This window comes from Paramisgurnus dabryanus, chromosome 14, assembly GCF_030506205.2.
Source record: "Paramisgurnus dabryanus chromosome 14, PD_genome_1.1, whole genome shotgun sequence".
Taxonomy (NCBI): Eukaryota; Metazoa; Chordata; class Actinopteri; order Cypriniformes; family Cobitidae; genus Paramisgurnus; species Paramisgurnus dabryanus.
The window spans coordinates 21,617,377-21,637,314 of NC_133350.1; the positions used below are offsets into that span (position 1 = coordinate 21,617,377).

At 37.8% G+C, this 19,938-nt stretch overlaps 1 protein-coding gene and 1 long non-coding RNA gene across 2 annotated transcripts in view; one reads left to right on the forward strand and one right to left on the reverse strand.

The window, feature by feature from the left end:
- LOC135719047 (inactive N-acetylated-alpha-linked acidic dipeptidase-like protein 2) overlaps positions 1 to 19,938 on the reverse strand; it is a 316,217-nt gene that overhangs the window by 60,876 nt on the left and 235,403 nt on the right. The gene's annotated exons all lie outside the window — the stretch shown is intronic.
- On the forward strand, positions 9,200 to 11,613 carry LOC135719048 (uncharacterized). The gene is made up of 5 exons (XR_010521004.2): positions 9,200 to 9,789; positions 10,103 to 10,191; positions 10,454 to 10,504; positions 10,870 to 10,937; positions 11,065 to 11,613. It is a non-coding gene; the product is annotated as an uncharacterized lncRNA (long non-coding RNA).

The window sequence follows — 19,938 nt, forward strand, 5'->3', positions numbered from 1 at the left end:
AATCCAGGTCGCCCGTCTCAGGGCCGCTTCGATTTCCGTTTACCACGGGAAGCGGGTGGGGCGGGCGGGGCGGGCTGTCGACGGCTGTTCCCCCTCCGTGGCCTGGAAGATGTTCTAGTGGGGGGGGCGGAGGCAGCCGCCGCAGGGCGCCCTCGGCGAGGAGCAGACGGGCCCGCCGGCGCTGGAGGGCGAGATGCAGGTCGCTTGCGCCGGGGCATGATCTGTGCGATCGCCTCTGTCTGCTTCTGGGCGGCGGAGAACTGCTGGGCAAAAGACTCCACCGACTCACCGAAGAGGCCAGCCTGCGACACTGGAGCGTCCAAGAACTTGTTCTTCTCCGCATCCGACATGTCAGCCAGACATAGCCATAAGTGGCGTTCCTGGACCACCATCGTGGACATGGCACGACCAATCGCCTGCGCTGTCACCTTCGTAGCGCGAAGAGCCAGGTCAGTGGCAGCCCGGAGCTCCGAAAGGACAGGCGAGTCGTGTCCTCCCTCGTGCAGATCCCTCAAGGCTTTGGCTTGGTGAACCTGCAGCAACGCCATTGCGTGCAGGGCTGAGGCCGCCTCTCCACATGCCTGGTGGGCAGCGCCCGTTAAACCGGAGGACTGTCTGCAGGCACGAGAGGGGAGGGTTGGGCGGTCCTTCCAAGAGGGAGCGTGTGCCGGACACAGCTGCATCGCGACAGCACGCTCCACGGGAGGGATCCCCGTATAACCCTTAGCGGCTCCGCTGGTGAGGGAGGTGAGGGGGGAGGGCTGAAACGGCCGTAATCTCGTGGAAAACGGCGACTTCCAGGTTCTAGTCAGCTCCTCGTGCACCTCGGGGAAGAAAGGCACCGGTGGAGAGGGTTGTGAAACCCGGGCAGCTCCAAAGAACCAATCATCCAGGCGGGACGGTTCGGGCTGAGGGGGGGGACCCACTCTAACCCTACGGTCTCCGCCGCTCGAGCGAGCACGGCCACCATCTCTGGATCGAACTCCGGCGTCCCAACCCGACCAGAGGGAGGAAGGGCGTCGGGGTCCACGTCAGGGGGAGGAGGCCCACCCTCGGATGCTGCGGCGTCGGTGGACCCGGAGGGCGGCACGATGGATTCTAGAGACATCGTAGAACACGACGCTGAAGTCTCCATCGGCACATCAACCGGCTGTGGATGAGGAGGCTGAGAGCCTGAGGACGAATCCCCCGCTCGGCTCAGCACAGTGATGCGCAGGTCGTCCTTTGAGAGCTTCACAGCCGCACCGTGGCGGCGTTCAGCACTCGCATGACGAGGGTTGCGTTTTTCCCGGAGGAAAGACAACCGTCTGCGCAAATCCACAAGGGACATGTTCTCGCAGTGAGAACACTTACCCCCAGCGAACGCTGCCTCTGCGTGCTCGATGCCCAAACACGAAAGACAACGCTCGTGACCGTCCTTCGGACCCATGTATTTGCCGCACCCAAGATCGCACGGACGAAAAGCCATCCTGAAAAGGACGCTGATGTCCGGATATACGAGAGAGTGGCTGCCTTTAACAAGGCACAAAGCTCTCTCGTATCACTCTTTTAGGGAAATTCACTCAGATGCTTAGTTGATGAGCGCACAGGAAGGCAACGCACACACTAAGTCGTGGAATTAAGCGAAGCGTCCGCTGTGGTACTGCTAGTCCAACCAACTTCAGCAATCGAATCCCACCAGAGTAGAGTAGCTTCTCAGTAGCAGATACTGCCGGCTTTCGAAGCGATAAAAAGCTAATTTCCTTATTTGCACCTGCTGCTTATATACGCACCTGGCGGGGCGGCGCCAGCATTATGCAAATATCTCAATGCCAAGTTCATTGGCGTTTTAGTAGTATTCGAAGCAGATTGGTCTCTCTAAGCGAGTTCCCAATTCGTCGGTCACGACGTGACGTCGTAGTGACCGACTGAAAGGGAACTACAAAAACTTGCTTTACGGCAGACCTACAATCCAATCAGAGCCAGCTATGCTGCAGTATTTACGACAGTGCTAATGAACAATTACGCGTCTAACCTGTAGGGGGAGCAAAGAGCTATAACTCTTTAGTGTTGGTTTAATAGATCCCTATCTTTTTTCAATGCATGCACTTATTCTTTGTACAGCTCTTCGTGACTGTGTTAGCATTTAGCCTAGCTTTCATTCATTCCTTAGGATCCAAACAGGGATAAATTTACACTGTAGAAGCCACCAAACATTTCCATGTGTTCCTTATTTTAAGACTGTTACATGAGTAGTTACACGAGTAAGTGTGGTGGCACAAAATAAAATGTGGTGATTTTTTAAGCGGATAAAAAAATTTGAATTATATTGTATGGCGGAAGAGCACTTAGTTTGCAGCACTTCGACCTCGAGGGCAGTAATATTGATGGAAACATGAGTGAGAGGAGGAGTCTGATGATGTTACTGCGTGCTGAGGTTGAAGTGCTGCAAACTAAGTGCTCTTCCGCCATACAATATAGTTCTCATTTTTTTCTGCTTAAAAAATCGTCATGTTTTATTTTGTGCCACCATACTTACTCGTGTAACTACTCATGTAACAGTCTTTAAATAGTGAAAACATTTATGCCTGTTTGGATCCTAAGGAATAAATGGGGCTAGGCTAAATGCTAACACATTCAAGACGTGCCGTACAAAGATTAAGTGCATGCATTGAAAAAAGATAAGTATGTATTAATTTGTCTAAGTTGAGTTAAGAACATAGTAAAATATAAAAAAACAGTGGTGTTTTCCTTTAACAAGAAATACATGTATTGTAGAATTTTGGCATGTCTTGAGTATCACATGGGTGATTTTAAAACTCACAGGTGGTGTTATGCAACATCCTTGTTATGTGATGGGCACAATAATTTAAAGGTATTATGTGTGTAAATCTAAAAAAACACTATTTAACGGTAAAACTTTACAATTAGGTTGTATTAGTAAACATTACATGCATTAACTTAAATGTACAAACAATAAACAATATAGTTTTTTTGCCTGTATTAATTCTTCCTAATGTTAGTTAATTTGTTAGTTAATGTTAGTCATTATATTTATTCATGTTAGTTTATGGTGCATTAACTAATGTTAACAGTAACAACGCTTAATTTTATAAATGTATTAATAAATGCAGAAAATAACATGGCCTAAGATTAATAAATGCTGTAGAAGCATCGTCCATTGTTTGTTTATTTTCAGCTAATGCATTAAGTGTTACAGATTTAACTGTCTAAAAAAGTTTGCACAGTATTTTTATTTTTGGTATATTATATATTGGGGCCAAAAAGGTTAATCCAAAAATCTGTCAATTTTTTAATTAAAATGTATACTTAGTACAAAAGTTTGCCTGCTTATTCAGTCTAATAGTTAATTGTAACTTGCTTTTCTGTCTTCAAAGTGGGCTTGAACACGAGGCTCAGCTCGAGCTCCAAGCTCAAACCCCCCATGAAATTGCATGGAAGAAAAAGGACCAAAGATGGAGGAGATGGAGAGAAGGAATGCCGGAAGAACTGTCACTGGGAAAGCTGCTGCTTATATGCTTGTATTGATGATTGAATGTTTAGGCTCCTCCCAAACCTACATTTAGTACTATAAATAAAATTTAATATATTTCATTTATGTTTTATAAACTATATTTAGTAATGAGAAGACATGTCACCCCCTGCTTGTAAAAAGTGTGTCCTAAACTAAACGGACGTATAAACAGGAAGCCGCATTTATCACTGCTGGGCAAATGTTGTTTCACCTAATTAATATTCATGACCATATTCATAAATTTGTATAATGTGCAAACAATTCTGAAGGCTTTGATTGCTCTCCTTGCTGTTTTGTATAAATTCACAAAGCGTGGCTGAAGAAAAGAAGTTTAAGGGCATTGTGAAAAAATAAAACTGGGAAAAAATTATGCATGCATGGTTTTGGCATGACACTCGTCGAAATGAAGCATCTACAAGTTAATGGTCGCTGTTTGCATCATTCTCTTTGTAGTATCCATGCAGAGAGACACAACAAAGACTGATTCACATGGAAGATTAGAGGCATTAGACCCAGCGTCCATCTTCCCACACAGCTTTTCATCTCACTTGAGAGCAAACCTTGATGTTCTGAAGTACAGAAGCCTCGGCAGGGTTATTACTACCTTCATTGTGTAGCGACATGTTCGATAAGTTGGTTCAGGTGATCTCTCGCAAGCAAATGCAGTTTTCGGCTGTATCCCTCCACTCTTCACCAGCCTTACAAACGTAAGTTGTTTTCCTCACAAAGTGGGTGATAGGCTATGAGAGGAGGAGCCCGGCCCTTCAGAATGATTCGCTCCAAAGATCTGACAGGAGATTGGTGCTCAAGAAAAATAAACACACTGCACTCCGAAAAATAACCGAACCTCTGGATCATGGATACATGTGAGCAGGGCCGCGTTTGGGTTACTCAAGAATGATTTATTGGGCAGGTGAATTGGTTCCTCTTGACTGAGCAAGTAAAAGACCTCGAGGTTCAGCTCAGGGCTAAAGTGTGATCGTAGTCAGTCGCGGTCAAACCCCGACCAGCTGAAACTATGACGGGACAACAGTTCCTGTTTATTCTATGCACACAAAATTGCCTTGTTATGACTGGAGTGGCCAGTCTGCGGCAAACAATTAAAATTCAACAGCTGCATATTACTGTTTAGAGACCCAATAAAATGTAATTTGCAATACAAAATGCTTTTCTCACAAATAAGATAATAAAAAATCCTGGATATCTTTATTCAGTCGTTAAACCTAAACTGCTATAAATATGTAAACAGGATCTATTTTAATCTCCAGTAAAATACCAAAACCTCAAAAATAATGAGCATAGCTTTTCGTGGGCAGCATTAAATGTGCTTGAGTTAGATTTTGTTAGATCTTATTGCATTTCTAAACAAAGATAAAAACACTGTTCAAGCACTAAATTTATCATATTAGGACTACAGTATATAAAGTACAACAAAAAACTATACAATAACTGATATACTGATGAAATGAAAAAACTTCTGTTTATTTGTTGCTTATTTTCATTGATCTGTCCATCCATTGATTCATCCTATTGAAGTCTTTTAATTGAACTAGTTGCATGCAGGGTCACATCACAGCACTTAAACAACTACCAGCTTTTAAGCTATTTCAGCTTGAACCGCTTGTAAGGATGTAACACGATTAAACATAATTTCTGACCAAAAATTAACGTGCCCCTATTTCATTGCTAAAAATAAATAAAAGGTTATTTTGTGAATTTGGTATAAGACAATGTGTTCGCATGGTTTATGGTTCAAAAAACACATTATTTTCCAGATACCATACATTTTTGTCTCCCTGAAACACATGGATTTTTTACAAAACTCATCGATTTGAAAAGCGATGTGTCCCTGATTGGCCAGCTAACCTGTACACTAAAAAAAATAATACGCTGGATTTACAAAAAAAATCATAATTTTTGCATGCAAGTTTTAAAATTCCATGTAAAAAAAAGTGGATGCAAAAATGATGCACTAGATTTTTAAGTAAATACAGCCTTTTATTTTTAGTCCATTGCCTAGTTAGTTATATTTACTAAAATAACTCAAGTAGTTTCAACCAAAAATTATTCATTTAATTTCCTTCTTACAAATTTTACATGATCAAATTTAGTTGAATCTAATAAATAATGTGCTCATTTAGAATTACTCACATTTTTGTGTTATTTTTACTTTAATTTGGTTAAAACAAGAATTATTATTCTTTTATAGAATTTACTAATTTTATTTAGTTAAATTTACTAAGCCACAAACTCATTTTTTACACTGTACGTTGTGATTAGCCTGAATACCTCTAACGTCAGCCGGAAATTGTCACGGTCTTGTCAGACATCTGTGCTAGATGTAGGTCTGAGTGCATCTGACAGGACCGTGGCAGTATCATGTTCTGTGTGGGGACATGTGGAATCACATTCTGTGTGTGGCTTCCACATGTTCCCGGTGTCTTGTTGCTGTCGTGATCTTGCCAGGCTTTGGTTATAGTCCAGGTCGGATGTTGGCAAGATTATGGCAGCATTGTGTTTATGTGGGAACACGTGTGTTTTCACATCATGTATGTGTGACACGTGTTCCCAGTGTCTTGTCACTTTTAACCTACTCCCTTATGTACTCGTGTCTTAAGTGATTAATTATGTTCACCTGTTCCCCATTGATGTGCTGTCTATTTAATGCCCTCGTGTTCTCTGTGTGGTGTGCGTGCGTTGTTGTAAGTCAGAGTTTCATGTCCTTCGTGTGCTCTCATTACTAGTTTCAGTTTTTGTTCCAGTGTCTAGTTTATGTTCTGTTTTACCCCCTCGTGGGTATTTATGTTCCGTTCAAATAAAAATCATAGTTTATTTTTGTAGTTTGGGTCTGCGTTTGGGTTCTTCTTTGTTTTCCACTTCCCGGTATTTAACCGGTCGTGACAGAAATGTGATGCTCCTTACCATGTTTGAAAGATTCGCCTACAATCCAATGCTAACAAGAGTTCCAAAGCGGGAGGAATTACTGTATGATAATGTCGGTCTTGTCTACATCACCAATCCCAGGAAGTAAACTGTTGCCTATAAGCCGTGTGTTTGTTGTATTCCAAGAAAAGAGATTTACATTAAAGACGACAACTTGTGTCACAAACTTTGGGGTTTGTTCCTTTGCATATCGTTAGCATGTACTAATACACACCTATAGGTGGCCTTTAAACCTGACATGTACCATTACTTTTGTTTCTTAAGCTCAAATTGCGCAAAAAACACCTTTCTTCAAAGCCATTCATCTACTGTGCATGTGGACAGGCTGGGAAGTGCTTCATGCAACTCTGCACACAGCCCCTCTCCCAGAATTTCTTCAGTCATTATTCACTGATTATTGGTTCTTTAATCTGGAAGGTGGGACTTTTGAATTGAGCATTGCGTTGTTCCCCTATAGACGCTTTCTTTGTGCCTGGCCCCAAGTTAACTTCCAGTCTGTGCTTGTTTATCATTCTGGCTAGTGACAAAACTGACCTCTGGAATAAATACCTTGTTGAAAATAAAAATGTTTGGGTTTCCAAAAGACGAGGGGAGACGGTTAAAAGCTGTTTGTTTATGCTGTTGCCGCTGAAACCGCCTACAGTATACCAGTGCTCAATCTTGTTATTTTCAATATCTTTGAGTTTACTGAAAAAAATCATTTCAGTTTCAAAATATAAACAAACTAAATAATTCAAACAATATCTAAATGAAAGGACTAATCTGTTGTGAGTGAAAATACATCCACAACATAAACCACAAGTCATTCAAATTTTAGACAGAGCATTTTGCAATCAAATGCATCTAATCGTGTAAGCTATAAAGGATAGATGGAAGATCTGGCAACACTGTGATGTGTGCAGAAGCGTAAATGAGGAAACTCTCAGAGGAAAAGAGGAAGATTACCCCAACAAACGTGTTTGTGTGTTGCACTGAGATTGCTAAAGGCTTGCTAGAGGCTTTCTAAATTGAAATGGTTTAAAATCTGATAGATAACATTTGATCAGTTGCGATTAAGTTAACATGATACATTTTGAAACGCAGGAGGGTAAGAAAAAAAATTGACTGTATTCTCATTTTTGGGTGAACTAGCCCTTTATGAGCTCATTCAGAAAACTCATTCTCAACACTTTGCAATACGGATATTTGGTTGTGGTGACTTCATGACCCGACAGGTGCAAGTGAAAAGGCAGAGAAACTGAAATAATTAAATAATTCAACCACAGGAAGCCATCAAATATGACTATTAACTAATCAATAAAATCAAGAGTGTGTTTCTATTTCAGAGGATTTTAACCAATATACCAAACTGTCATTATTGAATAAACAAGGTTCGTACTTTAGATTCGTACATCTGATTCCAAATTAAATGGTGTTTGGTCACACTACTTGTATAAACAAGCTGCTACATGAACCTGATCCCATTTATTTTATGGGTAACTGTGCATTTAAACTTGTAATGTCAAGTGTGTAATACAATCAAGGTATTGACCCATGCTAAAAATTTATAAAAACCATCACAGAAATTCTAATGGTTTCTACTGTACTAGTGTGTTTTGAGCATTATTTCAGTAAGATTTAATGGTACCACCAATAAAACCCATAAAGACCCACAGAGACCATTAGTCTTCACAATATTAACAATAAACACAATAATATTTTAATCACGAAAGCCTGGATTCACATTACTGTATTTTTTGTTGTATCAAGTCAAGGTGGCACATAAAAGTTTATGAATCCTTTGAGGTTTATAGAATATTAAATTCATAGGTTTACTTTATTGTGTTTAGATCCAACATGTTTGACACCATTACACTTCTTTAACAGAGTAATGCATTTACCTAATTCAACATTATAATGGTTTTATTCTGTTCCATTAATGTTACACCGTATCTATTCATAATGATAATTCATCCGTTCAAAGAGAGCAAATCACTTAACTTTAATTAGTCCCATCTGGATTCAATTTTAAATACAGCTGCCGTGTTATAAAGGCCTTTCACTGGCATCATCTACTGAGTTTCAGAATTTAGCCAATTCCAACCAGCATAAAATGGACTCATAAAAACTACTTTTCTGAAGTTAAACATTATCCGAACTGTTAAGCTGATGTAATATGTCCATTTTGTATATTCCGGTGTCCATTCACAAGTCCAAGAATGTGCGTTTACACTTAAAGTGTGAATATGTGAATAGAAGCAAACTGGCTACATTGGATTTATGAGGTGAAAACCCAGATAGCAGACGGAGTCGGCCCGAATGTGGCCTCATGATGGCACTGCTGGCGTGCTGCCGGCAACGGCATGCAACATGTCAGCCAAGTATGGGCCAGGTGTGGCAATGATGGCACTGGATCCATGATGGCAGATACCATTTGGGCCAGTTGTGGGTGGGAGGTATGTGGCCCAGATCAGTGTAGTGATTGTATGCCACATTTGAAATACTGTGATTAACTAAGAATTGAAGGATTTTCAGGCTATCTTAATCTTAATGTTAATTTAAACTTTATTAAATAAAATGTTAGTTTTGTATTAAAAGAAGCTAATATATTTGGACATGTTTGTCTACATTTTAATCACATAAACATGCCTTCAGATCATGTCAAGATTATTTTGTTCAAATGACCCTGAACTTCCAGAATATTTTTTTTCTGAATTTAAAATTTTTGATAACGTTGCTTTGAGAAGCACGCCATGGATCGATTCGATTTAAACTTGCTTTTGCGCGAATTTCATTGTAGCAGGAGTTTATTCCTGCTGAAGATTTCTGACTTCAATGACTGAGTAAAACTATCATTGTGTACAATCAGATGTTAGAAATACACGATATGTTTCACTGTGCTTTTGCCTGCCGAAGTGTTAAAAAATATCAAATCATTGTGTCAGTTAAATTTCGCGTTACGTTAAGGATGCGCAGTTTATTTATGCAGTGCAACAACAACCTACACGTGGATGACATCAAAGTACTGCGAGAGCGACTCGAATGATCATGGGCAAGATTCTGATTTCAAATCGCTCTCGCGGTATTTTAACGTCATCTGTTTGTCAGTTCCTCCAACGCAGCATTATGTCGAACACCTTGTCAAAAATGATTGAGATGGCCAATCAAATCAAAAAAGGCGAGTGTCACTGGCCAATCACATAACAGAAGACGAGCTTTCCTGTTAACACAAGCAAAGCGGCGGCCAATCAAATTAACCAATAGGCGGGGTTAACCCCAGGAGCAGCAGTTACACCGCGTCAATCAATCATAACGGACACAGATTTCAAAGGCAGCAGGATGAGAGTTAACTAGTAAGTACCTGAACTTAAATATTTAAACTTTTTCAATCATAAAATTTTTTTTGTTTAAATGTCTAACAAACGTATAAAGGGATGCAAACGTTTACGTGATTCATGTGTAATGTAGTGCGTTACATTGTCCGTGTGACATAAATTGATATTAAATTAGCTGTTTTCTATAAAGTTAAGAATAACTGTGACCATATTATAATGAAGTAATCGAACTTGGTTATCTGGTCTTCCTGATGTTAGAAGAACATTTATTTAAAAAATATATATATTTAAAATGTATTTCTGTAATGTTTAATTGTATTTTTTGTGAAAGTGTATCAGGTCTGTGTTCATCAAGACATGAAGACTCTGGAGTGGGACAAGAGAAGGATGATGGGGTGTTATTCCAATAGACACATTAAGGTAAATTCAATGTTGAGGCTCATGTTTGCATCTTTGTGTTTATATATCAAAAGATTGTTCTGTGATTTCAATGAAAGCTGATAAATACAGAGGGCTGGACAGTGGTTTCATTGATTAAGTAAGAACTGACCATAGCCTAACATTAATTTAGTTACCCGAATTGCATTGTTGAATACAAAGGAAAATGGTAAAAATACAAATATTTTGAATATGGAATACTGTCTAATTATTTTCTGTTAATCATCTGCTTTGTTTGCTTCAGGTAAAGAGGTGGGACAATGATGCTGACAGGACAGGAGGAGGTGACATTCAGGTTAGTGACAGTACATCAGGGCCACCATTTAATTTAATGTTAATTTGTTTGCTTCCAAAATCAATACTTGACAAATCTTTAAAATTATATTTGCAAAGCTGAATTTCTCATAGGTGGATAAAGTATGACAGCAATTGTGAAGATCTTAGACGTGCAGTATATGGTTCTTCTCATAAATTGATGTTTACTCACTCCTCTTTCATTTATATTGATTTGACTTAATTTTCATGGTAAATAATAATGGGGATATTATTAATATAATATATATTAAGTACATGCTTAGAACGTATCTCATTTGCTCATTTGCTTTGTATCTAAATGAAAAGTACGTCTTTAAGGTCTAAGCTATGTTTAATTTTATTTAGACATTCAGCACAGACATTTTCATCCAAAGCAACTTGAGGAAGATAACAGAAGCAGTTCATCCTAAAAGGTTAATCTTCTAATTCTCTATCTAAATGTTTGTTTTAAAGTATACCATTATGCTTTTAATTACTTTATTATATGGCTTTTGCTTCATAACAATTATTGATTTGCATCTGTTTTCTTTTATATAACAGTGGGCTGCTGTAATGTTTACATCTATGGAAAGAGGAGCTGAGAAGAAAAGAGAGGCTGGAAAGCAGTACTTCTTGTTGAGGACAATCCTGAATAGGAACACTTTCTCATATACACATAGATTATTAGTAGTGTTTGATTAACTGGAACTTGTATCTTTGCGTGAAGCTGGCTGTAGAGTTGGTTTCACATACACATGAAGTTTCTAATTAACTAACTTTTAAGTTCAGTTTGGTTTAAACTTGTATTTACCCATGGTAATTCATTTAAATTTCAATTCATGCTAATATATTAATTTCAATGAAAACTTCTGTATTTGTGTATAGCTGGTAATTTGGGCAAACTACATTTCACACACCAATGTAACTGTCACAAAGTTTTTTTATTATCAGTTTGTTCTAAACTTTTGTATGTTTACTAAGGATGAAATTGCTTTTTAATTTAAGTTGTTGGTAGATTCATGCCAATAATGTATTTGAACAAACTAGTATTTTTGTTTATTGCTGGCAGTTTATACTAGAAGAGTTTTAACACATACAATATTGACTTGTGTGTTATTGATTAATAAAAGGCAAACAATTTGAAAGTAATTTTTCGTGTGATTTATTTATTAATATAATTTGGGCAATATTAGGCTGAGTTATGGCTCAGTTTTGGAAGTTCTGGTTAAATGCTGGTTTTAATATGGTTGACCTATGGCTGAGAACTGGTACCGATGTTAGAACCTGTTCTGGCCCAGGTTTGGGCCGATTATGGGCTATTATCTGGCAGAGACATGGGCCAGTTATGGCCCATGTGTGGCCCTTGTCTGTAATTCAGAACTGGGCCACTGTAGGGCCGTCATTCTTCGTTGTATGTGGGCCGAGGAAAAACTGGTTGTGTGGGCCGGAGCTGGGCCGGAACAAAATTGCTATCTGGGAAGGGAGTTAACTGAAGCACTGCAGGGAAGCACAAACCAAGTGAGAGTTCCACTTGGGACACACCACGATCCCAAGTCAACAGCATTCCGAAGCGATTAGCATCCAGCCAGGAGCGATTTTCCTCAGCAGATGTTTAAATGCAGTCTGGTAGGGGAAAGCAACAGCATTTTCTTTCTATCTAAACAGATGCCTGAGCTTCTGATGAGACTGGATCCAGTAGAAATGGATAACAGATTCAATGCCGGTCCACCAACAAGCTTACTTTATATATATATATATATATATATATATATATATATATATATATATATATATATATATATATATATATATATATATATATATATATATTAAAGGGGACATATCATGAAAATCTGATTTTTTCCATGTTTAGGTGCTATAATTGGGTCCCGGTGCTTCTATCAATGTAGATTTGAAAAATAATAACCCAGTAACTTAGTTTAGGTAAACCATTCTCTGCAAACATGTGAAAAAATAGGTCTTTGAAATTTGTCTCCCCTAGTGATGTCGGAAGGGGATAATACCGCCCCTTAATATGCACTTACCAACCACAGCACTGCCATTTAGTGCAGAGATCAGCTCATTTGCATATTAAAGGACGCACCCAAAACCGCACATTTTTGATCACACCTACAAAGTGGCAATTTTAACATGCTATAATAAATTATCTATATTGTGTTTTGAGCTAAAACTGTACATACGTGTTCAGGGGACACCAAATATTAATTTTTTATCTAAAAAAGTCTTGTGAAATGTCTCCTTGCAATGAGTTCTAGTCAACCTGTACGTTCTATCAATACCACAAAAACTAATTTTATTCAAAATAACCAACCTGATCTCACGAATTTCCGTGGCATAGTCACGGAATTTTGTGCTCATTTTTCCGTGGCATTCTCACGGATCTCCGCATTTTTCCGTGGCCCTGCTACGGACTGTCTTTTTCCATGGCATTCTCACGGATTGGTTACTCAACTGTTTTGTCCTATTTTCTTACCATTTTCGCTTCGGTTTAGGGTTAGATTTACATAAAATGACATCCCTACCCAAACCCAACTCTAACCCCAACGCCAGGCGACAATTGTTTAAAGTTTAGAAAATATTAAAGAATAAATCAGAAAAAATAGTATAAAAAAAAAATACTTAAAGTGACATACTAACGCAAACACCAAATTTAACCCTAAACCGAAGCGAAAATGGTTTGAAAATAGGAAAAAGCAGTTGAGTAACCAATCCGTGAGAATGCCACGGAAAAAGACAGTCCGTAGCAGGGCCACGGAAAAATGCGGAGATCCGTGAGAATGCCAAGGAAAAATGAGCACAAAATTCCGTGACTATCCCACGGAACTTTGTGAGAACATGTTGCAACAACCTGTACAAATGTATGTGAAGTCAAATTAAAGAACAATTTCCATTCTAGGTCTCTATATGAAGCGTGTTTTTCCACCATAATAAATAACCAATGTCCAACTTCTGATTATAACATGTTTGCATGTTTTTTTTTTATTACAACAGAGTCATCATCATTTGCAGTAAGCAGATGGAAGGCTGTTACAAGCTAAGACAAGCCTAACGTCGCTGTCAGTTGTCAGCAGTGAGCCACTATAGCTAGCAAAGGGAACTGCCATATGATTTTAAAGCGCAGAGACCCTACGGATCTAACACATGCAGCTGCCTCTGCGTCACACTGCTAATTAGATTACTTGTGCAGACACTAATACATCACCTCAGGCAAAATAACTTGCACATGCTGTCTGTTCACAGCCAACAAAACCTATGACTTTCTAGGATATGAGGAAAATGGCAATTCTAAGTGGGGAAGGGTCCAGATTTTTGCATGGTTAGAATGATTTTTGGGTTGGCTATCGTATTAAGCAAGGTTCAAAGACAGAATCAAGAAATGTAGACCATCTTAAGAAGTCACATTTGCATGGGAGATACTGTAGATTTGTCACTCTGTATTAAACTACAATCTTGGGTGTGAGAGACCAGAAGATGTGAAGCGTATAAATGAGATTTGTAGTAAGTGTGTGTTTTCTGCAGTTGATTCTATCTAAAATCTAAATTAGTCTACTTCTCTATTTAGGTCATCTTGACAGAATATGGATTTGTCTATTTGTCTATGACATCTCACACATTAAGCTTAATTTCAAATACTGTGGAAAAACAAATAAATCGTACAGTAAATTCCTGTCAGTACAATTCAACATCCTGTGGGGGGTGGCAAACCTATTCAAATTTCAATTCAAAGGGCACATATTATGTCAATTTTACAAGATGTAATTTAAGTCTCAGGTGTGCATAGAATGTGTCTATGAAGTTTCAGCTTAAAATATCCCACAGATCATTTGCTATAATCATGTCCAAAATGACCTTATTTGGGTGGGAGCAAAAACGTGCTGTTTTCATGTGTGTACCTTTAAATGCAAATTAGCTACTCACTCCCTAACCAACAGACAGTGAGTGTTTTCAGTTAAAATAGAACTGAACACTTTATTTTAGGGGTCCATAATTAGGCATTAATAAGGCAATAATTAACTCTTTCCCCGCCATTGACGAGATATCTCGTCAATTAAGAGAAAACGCTTCCCCGCCAATGACGAGATTTTCCGTCTTTCCGCAATACCGCTATTATCCACCAGGATAGTCCCTTCCGCAACTTTTTAAACCCGGAAGTATTGCCCTATGGCAAGCGGCTGCATGTCCGTCTCTGTTTTAAAGATCGCTCTGAATGGGATCTCTATGAAAAGTCAGTCACAAAAATGGAATTATCTCTGCTTTTTGCTCAAAATGTGGTGTTTTTGCAGAAACCTACCCATATTCAAAAGCTGATTGCAAAAGAACCACTGAAGGTAGGATGAAACGTTTTTTTTTTGTTTGAAAGCAGAGGGTCTGTTCTTTCTTTTGGTATATTGTATGTTTATATATTTAAAGAAAAACATTTTCTGGAAGGCATTAAACTTTGGTGAAAATCATGAAAAACGCTGGCGCTGGCTGGCAACTTTTTTTAAAAACGCTGGCGGTGAAAGAGTTAAGGATTAATTAAGCATAGTTATACTATTTTAACAATAAATGACAGCTAATTAACCATTAATAAGACAGTAATAAATGAATAACTGAAAATATAGTAAGACTTATTTCCCATTTCTAATTAACTTATAATAATTTATACCTTAAAAGAAAATTGTTCTATCTGAATAAATAGTATTGCTATGTTAGCAAATATTTACTAAATGAACTTAATAACAAATGTTTTAATTATGTCTACTAAGTAAAGTATATAATGCTATATTGGTGAAATTTTAGATTCAAAGGAATATTGAGAGCAATAATGGCTTCTTACTATTTGAACTGCCACCAATACATTACTAATATCTTTTAATAAAGACTATTTGACCCCCTGTTCTGAAGTAAATCTTTTACTTTCAATTATTGAGTGGTATTTACATTTATTGATCCTTATTAAGTCAACAATTATTTAAGATTTGTATCGCTTTGACAAAATTGTTAGTAATAAATGGCTAATAATCTTTAGGGCTTGACATTAACGCTAGTCCGCTTGTGAAGGTTTTCGATGGGTAAGTTCTAATAAGCCATAATTGCTCTCAATATTGCTAAAATCTCAAATTGTACTAATATAGCTGATTAGTTAGCTAGTAATGGTTAATATAGTCTAACTATATTTTCAGTTAATCAATAATTACTGTCTTTTTCATAGTTAATTAGCTGTAATTTATTGTTAATATAGTATAACTAGATAGTTAATTAATCCTTAATAAATGCTTTATTAAGGCATTATTATGTGCCCCTATAAGCCACATAAGAGCTACAATGTGCTAATAAACACATTTAGAAAAGCTTCTGGGTAAAATTAACTTACTGTGTCAGTCACTCGCTGTGGGCGGGGCTTTATCAGTGTGACATCACATTAACAAGATAATCAAAACAGCATGTCTAATGAAACTGCTTTGGTTTAACGGAGATTGATAAAGAAGGAGAGAGTGGATTTTTTCATTGTAGGGTTGATGTGTTCACACACTGCCAAGACCCATTTATGTCCAAACACACTGGATTTTGCATAATGTGTTCCCTTAAACATCTTTTTGGGCATGGTATAATAAACTCAAATTATGAGAGAACATCCAATGGGGTATGGTCAAAACAATTCATATTTCTATTCAACATCATGTTGGGCGTAGTCAAATCAATTCAATTCAGCATCCTCTGGGGTGTAGCTGAAACAATTCATATTTCAATTCGACATCCCGTGGGGTGGGATCTAATTCAACTTTTAATTCAATACACCATTTGCCCATCCATGAAACACACAAATGCTATACCCTAGTTCTACATCCACCACAACTCCTACAAGAGCAAACAAATACAAGAAAAAAGCTACAGCATACAGTATACAGGCTCGGAGGCAGTATGTCATTTTGATTTTGCTATGTGGGAAAGGGACGGCTCCTGGGGCACAAACACACGGCAGAAACCAGAAGCAGAGAGGCTGTGAGCTGTGTCACAGCACAGACAGCGCTGTTTCCCAACACAGCAGCCACCTACAGTGCTAATGCAGCCTGATGGCCTGAATGCCAGGAAAAGGTTACTCTCACAGTTTAAGACACACCAGTATTGCACCGCAAATGCTTAGCCAGGCATGAGTGCTGGATGAGACAGATGTACAAGCCAACATGCAGAAAGTGTCAAGCACAACAGTGGGGGAGAGAGAAACCGAGAGAGATGCCACAAGACCTGCAAAAAAGCAGTGACTTTGTGATATGTGTGAAATGTTTTAACTCCTGCATGTCCTACATTTTGAGTACATGCCATTCCTAATATACAGTACAGTATGGGTCCTATGACCATCCCTATATTGCCTGGCGAACCAATGAGGTCAGGAGGTCACGGCATGAACTTCTAGTCCCAACAAGGAAAATACATTTTTGAATAAAGTTGTAATTTTTGTTTTCTTTGCAAACAAAAGTGTTCTCGTCGCTTCATAATATTCTGATTGAACCACTGATGGCATATGGACTTTTTTGGCGATGTCCTATTGAATAGCGGGACAGTCACAAGCCTCCCTGTTTTCATCAAAATATCTTAAAATGTATTCCAGAAACGATCGACTTTGAATCGGTCTGGAACGACACGGTGGTAAGTGATTTATGATAACATTTTCATTTCAGAGTGAACTATTCCTTTAGGTATCATTTTTCCCTGATGTTTCTTTAAATGCGTTTAGGAGACATAAAAATATGCACATAATAGTGAGAGTGTAGAGCTGTAAAATTAATATTTATAAAATAACAAAATGGTCTGGCTTGCAGACAATACTTTCATTTTTGCATTTGGCTTTTGCTTTTATGCAAAGTGACTTACAGTGCATTCAAGCTATACACACTGCAAAAAAAAATATTTTCAAAAAAAGAAATTCTTAGTATTTTTGTCTTGTTTTCAGTAAAAAATATCTAAAAAATGTTCTTGATGAGCAAAACGACCCAAGCAAATAAGTCTAGTTTTCAGACCCAAAATAGAAAATATGATTTTGTGCATAAAACAAGCAAAACAATCTGCCAATGGGGTAAGCAAAAAAATCTTGAACATTTTTCTTAAACACTAAATTCACTAAATTTATGCACAAATTCATTTAAATTGTATAGTTTTTGTCTAAAAACTGGACTTATTTTCTTAGGGCATTTTGCTTATCAAGAAAATACATATTAATTTAAGAATTTTTAGATATTTTTACTCAAAACAAGACAAAATACTAAGTAAGAAAGTCATTTTTTGCAGTGTATGCATGTTATTTGGGATTTGAACCCATATCCTTTTGTGCTGCTAATGCACTGCTAATGCTATACCATTTGAGCTACAGAAACACTCCAAATGTTTAATATCACTGTACGCTGTACATTTTAAGATTTATGCTTTCTGGTTTACTGAGAGATGGTTTTAAGAGTAAAGAGATCTTTCTATAGAGGAGAGATTGAGGCAGTGTGACTGGTTTCTCCTGGGATACTCTTACACGGGTCATGTAAATGGACACCACAGATACAACACAATCATCAGGGCTGGGACAGATGGAATGCAATGTCGACTGCACTTGTGAAGGAGTCTTGGGGTTTGACTGTGCTACTGTGACTGGAGACTCAGTGGTACATGCAAGATGATTTGAAAAGACAGGAAACAGTTCCTTATGTTCCTCGTGTATCATAAAGAAGGAATGAGGACGCAGGGGATGTGACAGGCTGAGCTGAGCCGAAAAATTCACAGTGTATGAGGCACTTTACAAGGACAGGGTACAAAACATGAAGTAAATTCTTCAAAGTATTTTGTTCTTTTTTAACACACAATTTTACTTAGTGAAAGTTTATTGCTATTTACAGGAAGTTAAACTAAGTATTAATCTGTTTATTATTTGAAGTTTGCACTCTTAAAAATAAAGGTGCTTCACAATGTCATTGAAGAACTTTTTCTGTTTACAGTTCTTAAAAGCATTTTAAACATCTTCAGATTATAAAAAAATTATAAAAGTAATGGTTCTTAAAAAAAAACTTTTACTAAATGTTTTTTTTTTTTTTGTGGAACAAACAAAGGTCCTTAAAGCACCTAAATTTGCGAAATTTTCATAATTTCTACAAATAAAAAATTGGCCCATAATGGAAATATAGTTGAAAAATAGCTCACAATCAACTCTTGGCCTTGTTTTGTTAATGTTTTTTTTATCTCTGTCCTTGTACCTTACATTGTTTCTTTGCCTCTCCCACCTTGTTTCCCCCACTATTGGTTTTAGCAGACCTTTTCAGATTGATAGTTAAAGGAATATTCCATTTTCTTAAAAGAAAAATCCAGATAATTTACTCACCACCATGTCATCCAAAATGTTGATGTCTTTCTTTGTTCAGTCCAGAAGAAATTGTGTTTTTTGAGGAAAACATTGCAGGATTTTTCTAATTTTAATGGACTTTAATAGAGCCCAACATTTAATACTTAACTGAACACTTAACAGTTTTTTTCAACGGAGTTTCAAAGGTCTATAAATGATCCCAAACAAAGCATAAGGGTCTTATCTAGCAATACGATTGTCATTTTTGACAAAAAAAATAAAAAAATATGCTCTTTTAAACCACAACTTTTCGTCTAGGTGAAGTCCAGCGCGACCTAATGTAAATGCGTAGTGACGTAGGGAGGTCACGTGTTACATATATAAAACGCACATTTGCGGACCATTTTAAACAATAAACTGACACAAAGACATTAATTAGTATCAGTTGACATACAACAACGTAGGAACGGTCCTCTTTCAAGACGCTTGTAAACACTGGGGCGGAGTTTCGCGTTCGTCCTCTGTGACCTCTTGACGTCATGACATATTGCATGGGGTCACGCTGACGCATCACGACCGGATTTAAACGAGAAGTTGTGGTTTAAAAGTGTTGTGGTTTTTATTGTCAAAAATGACAATCGTTTTGCTAGATAAGACCCTTATGCCTCGTTTGGGATCGTTTATTGTCCTTTGAAACTCCGTTGAAAAAAACCGTTAAGTTTTGAGTTAAGTAAAATGTTGGGCTCTATTAAAGTCCATTAAAATTACAAAAATCCTGCAATGTTTTCCTCAAAAAACATAATTTCTTCTCGACTGAACAAAGAAAGACATCAACATTTTGGATGACATGGTGGTGAGTAAATTATATGTATAAATTATATGGATTTTTCTTTTAAGAAAATGGACTAATCCTTTAATGTTCCCACCTGTTCCCCATTGTCTTTAATAGTGATGCACCAAAATGAAAATTCAGGGTCGAAACAGATACCAAAAATTGTGGATGAACTTGGCTGAAAACCGAAACCCCAAAATTACTTTATTATATATTTAAATATATATATTTTGTGGGGGGCAAAAATTTATTGTGGTTAATGTGCATAATATGTGTGTGT